The 7,739-nt window shown below is 46.8% G+C and overlaps 1 protein-coding gene across 1 annotated transcript in view; it reads right to left on the reverse strand.

Annotated features, from left to right (window-relative positions):
- Positions 1–1,486, reverse strand: part of Vangl2 (VANGL planar cell polarity protein 2) — a 26,080-nt gene extending 24,594 nt beyond the window's left edge. The window contains exons 1-2 of the mRNA XM_021171541.1: positions 1,407–1,486; positions 13–1,058 (exon numbers count right to left, since the gene is read on the reverse strand). The gene's annotated coding sequence lies outside the window, so the exon portion shown is untranslated. The remainder of the gene's footprint in view (positions 1–12; positions 1,059–1,406) is intronic.
- Positions 1,487–7,739: the final 6,253 nt, after the last annotated feature.

Raw genomic sequence — 7,739 nt, forward strand, 5'->3', positions numbered from 1 at the left:
CCCGCCACTCACCCGCCGCTGCGAACAGCCGGGTGGACTGGGCGCACGCCCCGCTCCGCTCCGCGCCTTTGTATCCGCAGCGCACCGGGTCCTTCCGAACTCCGCGCTCCAGAACCGGCAACGCGGGCGATGGGGGTTGACGAGGGGGGCTCCTGAGGTCGCTCACCCCGGCTCCGTCCCAGACCACTCGCCTGTTTCCCCCTCGAGGCCCCGGGGGCAGGGGGCCGGGGGGGACTGCAGGGCACTCAGGCTCCCATGGCGGGACCCAGGACCAAGCAATCGGGGATCAGGAATCAGATCTGGAGCCGGCGGCGGAGGGGGAGGGGACCAGAGGGGGAGGGGACCAGAAGGGGGCAGGGGGCGGGGAGAGAGCTCCCAGGTGCCGCCTCCCGGCTGTTCCTGCAGCCGCCGCCCCTCCCGCTGCTGCGTCCATTGTCTGCGGCCCGGCTCTTCCCCGAGTCGCGGCACCCCCAGCCCTGCGCCTGGCCATGCCCTGAGCCCTCTGGATCCTGGGAATCCGCTCCTGGCTTCCAGACCTGGCCAGGAAGGTGTGCTTGAAGCTGCCTCGGCTCTTGGCTTTGGTCCAGCCCGCAGCCCCTCTTGGAGCTGTCTTCTTCGACCCCCGATTGAAGACCTTTCCCCTAGGCCCTGATGTTGGCCATATTCTCTTCTTTGGAACCACAAACCTGGCCTCACAAACTCCAGTGGAATCTGAGACGTGGGAAGATTGGTCCCCTCCGGCCTAGAACTGCGAAAGGGTCATCCCTGATATTAATTAGTGACAAGAGACAGGCCCCTCTCCCATGTATACGGTATTTCCCTGACACCATACCCCTCCTTCTTCCAAAAATAATTTAATTACTCGGTGTTCTAGCTGTGAGCGAAGACCGCCTAGTCAGACTGGGACGCTCACTCATTAACACGTTTTCCTCCCCTCTGGTTTGAGTGTTGGGATTAATTACAAAGGGAATCCTGCCCTAGGGGAGAGGGGGAGGGGGAGAAGACGAGGGCCCGCGACTTGGGGCACCAGAGGAGAGGGGGGCCTTCTCCCAGCAAGCCTAGAGAAAAAAAAAAAAAACAAAAAAAAACAAAAAAAAAAAAAACGGGTCGATGCGGAACTCCAAGCTCTCCACCCTAGAACTTTTGGCTAATTTAGCTTTGCAGGTAGGACCCAGGGAATGTAGGCTAGAATAAACTATCTGGCACATTTAGGGCATTTCCACTTCAGAGCACACTAAGATACAAACCAGTTAGAGTTGCTAAAGTGCCTAGGAACCCAACAGGGACGAGCCCACCATAAAGTAGCTGTGGGAAGGCCAGGTCGCCCTTGGAGTGAATGAAAGCAAAAGTATTATTACATTATTACATTACTGCTAGTACTGTTTACCTTGTAACCTGCCACTTACCTAGAACAGTGCCGCTTCAAAAGCATCTTCGAACACGTTTCCACACCCCCACCATCTCCACCTTTCAATTCTGATACCTGCCCCTCCCAACCCTGTGATTAAGAAATCCCAGAGAAGGCGACTCCCAGTCTCTGTTCCTTTCTCTAATGGAGTCTTCCCTAAAACTCAGGCACATCTCTGTTATACATTCTAACCAGTCCCCAAATGAGGACAGATTGTCTTTGTCCGCATATGGCTGTTCAAAGGTGAAGAATCTAAACAAACGCTGCTTCCCTTCAGCTCTGCCCAAACCCTTGTTTCTCTTCAGCCACTGTTCCCGCATTTTAGCAAAGAACTTAGCGTTAAGACGACGTGAATGAAATACAGTCATAGTTTCAAGTACCACAGTCTGCAAACACAATGACCTTCCTTCACCTACATCTGTCATGTGCCAGGCACTGGACTGCTCTGGGGGTCCTGTAACCACACCAGGAATGCAAGGAAAGGGCAGAACAGTGGAAGACAGTAAAAGGAGACAGAAAGACCTCAGAGTCCCCTTATCGGTCCAAAGCACACGTCCAGTGTTGAGCACTAGTCTATAACTTGACAGGGTTAGAACTGCCACGTTACGTTACGGGCAGGATCTCTTTAATGTTTAGTGTAAATTATATTCACATTCTGCCAGCTTGTTTCCCAGACCCGGAGACGGGGCCCCAAAGAATTGGAAATGAGTTTCTGACGTCAGAATTACAAATGACTTTGTAGAGCAGGCCCCAGCTGAAGCTTGAGATGTAAGTCAAGATGTCACGTATGTACGTACGTATGGGAGACTTCAGGATTGATGTCTGTTAGGTGTGAGACGGGAATACACTCAGTTCTTCCTCTTCTCCGAGAACCGGATGTAATTGGGAAGTTATATCTGCAAGGAGAGTACTACCTTATACAGGTATCTGACATTAAATGTAATCATTCTAGTGCTTCCTATCCAACAACTCTCTGAACAAGCCTCCACTCTCAGCCTTAGAATGAATTTCACACATCTTCAAATCTCAGAGAGTAGTGAAGCCAAGACCCAAAGACAAGGGTCAGGCATTCAGGATCTGAAGGACTTAGCCTACCTAATTCTTTAGGAAGAAGAAGAGCACCCAGGTAGGTGGCATCTAACCACAATTTTCCCTAGGAGGATAACCTGCAGAATCAGAGGGAGATTGGAAACCAGGGAGGCCAGGAACCTGAAGGAATACATAGGGGGAACAAATTGAACTTTGGGGGTTTATTTGTTTCATTCCATAGTCAAGATCTCTTCTGGTAGTAAGGCTACTTTATAATTTAAAACCCTCCTGTCAGGGATGGCCAGATGGCCATGAGAATGAATGGAAATCTGCAACTGATGGGGGTGAGGAGGTAGGGGGCATCTCCAGGAGGAGACAGAGATCTGGGATAAGGGAGGCACCCAAGAATCAGTGGAGGTGTCCTTAGTTATGAGTCACAGCACTGGGGATATGGGACATGAAGAGGCCACCTCCCGTAGCCAGGCAGGAACCCTAGTAGAAGAATACAGACACCAACCCACCCACAAAACTTTTGACCCAAAATTTATCCTGTCTACAAGAAATGCAGGGACAGGGCATGGAGCAGAAACTGAGGGAATGGCCAACCAATAACCGGCCCAACCAGAGACCCATCCCATGGGCAAGCACCAATCCCTGATACTATTAGTGAGACTCTGTTATGTTTGCAGACAGGAGTTTACCATGGTTGTCCCTGAGAGACTCCACCCAGCTGCTGACTCAGACAGATGCAGACAACCACAGCCAAACAGTGGATGGAGCTTAGGGACTCTTATGGAAGAATAGGAGGAAGGATTTCAGGCCCCAGAGAGGATGGAAACTCCACAGGAAGACCAACAGTCAACTAAGCTGGACCACTGGAGCTCTCAGAAACTGAACTACCAACATAAGAGCATACACAGGCTGGGCCTAGGCCTCCCTGCACATATGTAATAGATGTGCAGCTTGTTCTTCATGTGAGTCCTGAACAACCAGAATGGGGCTATCCCAAAAGCTGTTGCCTATACTTGGGATATGTTTTTCCAGCTGGGCTGCCTTGTCTGGACTCAGTGGGAAAGGATGCACCTAGCCTCACAGAGACTTGAAGTGCCAGGGTAGGGGAATACCAGGAGGACCCTCACCTGCTGAGAGGAAAAGGGGAGGGTGAGGTATGGGAAGGATTGTGGGAGGGGCAGTGAGTGGGATGTAAATTGAATAAGTACAATAAAAAATATTTTTTTTAAAGTAAAACCCTAGACTGGAGAGATGGCTCAGCAATTAAGAGCACCGACTGTTCTTCCAGAGATCCTGAGTTCCAATTCCCAACAACTACATGGTGACTCACATCCATCTGGAATGGGATCTGATGCCCTCTTCTGGTGTGTCTGAGGAGAGCAACAATGTACTCACATGCATCAAGTAAATAAATCTTTTTTTTAAAAAAAAAAGAAAAGAAAAAAGTAAAAGCCTCCTGTCTTAGCTTCCCAAATACCACCGTGTCTGGCTTACCATTCTTGGATGTTGAATGCATAGACACCTATTTCTTCAAACCTCAATTCTATTCACATAAAAGTTAGTAATGAGTTTCTCTAGCTGCATATGAATCAGAAGATGGCCTAGTCGGCCATCAGTGGAAAGAGAGGCCCATTGGTCATGCAAACTATATATGCTCAGTACAGGGGAATGCCAGGGCCAAGAAGGGGGAGTGGGTGGGTAGGGGAGTGGGTGGGGGAGCGTGTGGGGGACTTTTGAGATAGCATTTGGAAATGTAATTGAAATAAATACCCAATAAAAAAAAATACGGGAAAAAAAAGTTAGTAATGAGGTAACAGAAATCCCTCCATAGAAACACAGTGCCCCAGTAAATTTCTAGTCAAGCTTCCTGCCCCTCCCTGTTCCATGCCTCAGCACCTCTGGGGTTTTTTTGTTTGGTTGGTTGGTTTTTGTTTTTTGGTTTTTGTTTTTTAGTTTTTTTGGTTTTTTTTTGGTGTTTTGTTTTGTTTTTTCGGGAATCTTGTTCGGGGAGGGAGACTCCTAGTATCAAGGCCTTCAGTAAAGGTTTGTTTAACTCCTCACCAGTTCATGGACTTGGACAGCAAGGATGGACCAGGCAGACATCCCAGAGGTTCCCCACAGACTGTGTCTATCAGAGAAGACTTAACAAGCTCTAGAAGTGAGAGTAGTTTCTTGTCTAGTTTTGTTTGTTTGTTTGTTTGTTTGTTTTGGTTTTTTGCGGGTTTTTTCTTTTGTTTTGTTTTGTTTTCTTTTTTTTTTTTTTGACTGTGAAGAGCCAGCTTGACTACGGCAGCTCTCATACAGGAAAAGTATCGTCCATTATCGTCTTGGTAGGCAGACATGATGTTGGAGAAGGAGCTGAGAGCTCTACTTCTGGATCCAAAGGCAGCAGACAAAGAACTAGTTTGAGATTTTTGAGACCTCAAAGCCCACCTCTTCGTGACACACTTCTTTCAACAAATCCACAGCTATCCCAACAAAGCCACACCTCTTAATAGTGCTACTCCTTATGATGGACCAAGTGTTCAAACACGTGCAGTTGTAAGCTGCCCAATGTGGATGCTGGGAACCAAACTGTGGTGTTCTGGAAGAGCAGCAAGTGCTCTTAAACCAGGAGCCAGCTCTCTAGACCCTCTCTATAAAACGAAGTGGGAGAAATAGTTCCTAGCCCATTTTTATGAAGACAATAAAGAAAACCAAATCTGACCAGGCTAGTTGGTGCAAGCCCATTCATTATCTTAGCTATTCTGGAGGCTGGACAGAAGGATCCTGTGTTCAAGACCTGCCTAGGCTACAGAGTGCTTTCAAAGCCAGGATGAGCAACTTAGTGAAAGCTTGCCTCAAAATAAAAAATAAGAAGGAGCAGGGCACACATGTTCAGACATCACACACAATGACAAAGTGGGGCTGGGGATATAGATCAGTGGCAGAGTACTTGCATAACGCGTGCAAAGCCCTTAATTAAAATTCCAAAGGTGAGGAGGGATCGATTATGTCTATATACACTCGTTGTCTTAGTGGCTGAGAGCTGTCCTAAAAATGTTTATGTATGTGAGTGTTTTGCCTGCGTATACGTCTGTACACCTCATTTGTGGCCAGTATTTGAAGAAGTCAGAAGAACCCATCCCATCAAATACCCGAGAACTGGAGTTACAAATGGTTGCCAACCACCACGTGAATGCTAGAATCAAATCCAGGTCCTCTAGAAAAGCATCCAGTGCTCCAAACCTGAGTCATCTCTTCAACCCTCAAGTGTAGTGTTAAAGGAATACAACACAACCCTTAACATTAGAAATGAATACACACACAATGAAACAGTTTAGCTGGGGACACTATTGCAAGCCTACGCTCCCGACCACTTGGGACAGTGTGTCAAAAGGATGGATAAAGTCTAGGAATGCAAGACCAGTCTATAGGCCATAGAAAGACCCTGTCTCAAAAGCAGAGAGGTTAGTGGGGCTTGAAGATGTAGCCCCATGGCAGAGGTCATGAGGCCTTGGACTAGGTCATAAAACTACTTTAAAAATATTATTTATAAGAGCATAAAACATACACAATGTGAATATAATGAAATGTTTAAGGTTACATCTAACAAAAAATGTTCAAGTCAAGTTCACTGAAAGCTACTGAACACTAAGTAGAGCAATCAAGGAGGGTCTAAATCATTGAAGCAGTGCATGCTTTCACGGATTGCAAGACAACGCAATATTAAGATTTTAATTTTCAGCTGAGTGTGATGGTACACACTTGAAACCCCAGCATGTAGGAGGCCAAGGCAGGAGGATCACAGCAGGTCAAAGCCAGCCAGGGATTCATCTCAAAATTTTAGTGAGAGGCCTGAAGAAAGGCCTGGAGAGATGGCTCAGCGGTTTAGAGCACTGACAGCCCTTCCAGAGGTCCCGAGTTCTATTCCTACCAACCGCATTGTGGCTCACAACCATCTGGAATGGGATCCTGCCCTCTTTTGGTATGTCTGAAGACAGCTACATTATACTCATAAAATAAACAAATCTTTTTAAAAAAATATTAGAGAGAGATGAAAGAAGGAAAGACTTTCTCATTCTCCCCAACACAGATCTATAGATTAAGTTCAATGCCTGAGTTCCATTCCCAGTCCCCACATGGAGGCTCACAACTGCCTACAATTCCAGTTCCAGGGAATCTAAAAACACCTACATACATGTACAGAACCATGCAGACACACACAAATAACTTAAAACTAAAAATAAATTGTATACATAGCTGGCAAATATTTAAAAAAAAAAATAAGTATAAATGCCGGACAGTGGTGGCGCACGCCTTTAATCCCAGCACTTGGGAGGCAGAGGTAGGTGGATTTCTGAGTTTGAGGCCAGCCTGGTCTACAAAGTGAGCTCCAGGACATCCCCGGGCTATACAGAGAAACCATGTCTCGAAAAAACAAAAAAGGAAAAAAAGAGAAAAAGTATAAATAAAGCAGGGGGAGGGGGAAAGGAAAAAATTGACAAAGTGATTCTAAACACTACATAGAAATGCAAAGGACCAACACAATGTTGAAAAAGAATAAAGTGGACTAATAACATTTAATTAGGGCAATAGGGACGTAAGTACAAAGACAGACACGTTGAATGGAACACAATAGGAAGTCCCAAATACAGCTGGAGTATAACTTGGTGATAGACCAGCATGCATGAGGCTCTGGGCTTGGCCCCCAGCACCAGATACACAAGTGCATATGTATGCACGCACAGAGAAATTTCTAGAAGAAAACATGACATAAAAGGTGTGATAGACCATGCCTCTTATCTTCGCACTCTAAAGGCAGAGGCAGAGGATCATGTAAAGTTCTGCATCAGCCAGGCCTACATAGCAAAACCCTGTCTCAAAACAGCAACATCGAAGTAGGAATAAAAATCTTTGTGACTTTGAGATAAGCAAAAATTTCTTAGGTGGTGTCTTAGTTAGGGTTTTACTGCTGTGAACAGACACCATGGCCAAGCCAAGTCTTATAAAAAACATTTACTTGGGGCTGGCTTACAAGTTCAGAGGTTCAGTCCATTATCATCAAGGTGGGAGCATGGCAGTAACCAGGCAGGCATGGCGCAGGCAGAGCTGAAAGTTCTATGTCTTCATCCAAAGGCTGCTAGTGTTAGACTGACTCTCAGGCAACTAGGGTGAGGGTCTTAAGCCCACACCCACAGTGACACACCTACTCCAACCAGGTCACGCCTATTCCAACAAGGCCACACCTCCAAATGGTGCCATTTACTGGTCCAAGAATATACAAACCATCACAGGTGGGATGCCACGA

The sequence above is a fragment of the Mus caroli genome, chromosome 1 (genome assembly GCF_900094665.2).
Source record: "Mus caroli chromosome 1, CAROLI_EIJ_v1.1, whole genome shotgun sequence".
NCBI classification, from domain to species: domain Eukaryota; kingdom Metazoa; phylum Chordata; class Mammalia; order Rodentia; family Muridae; genus Mus; species Mus caroli.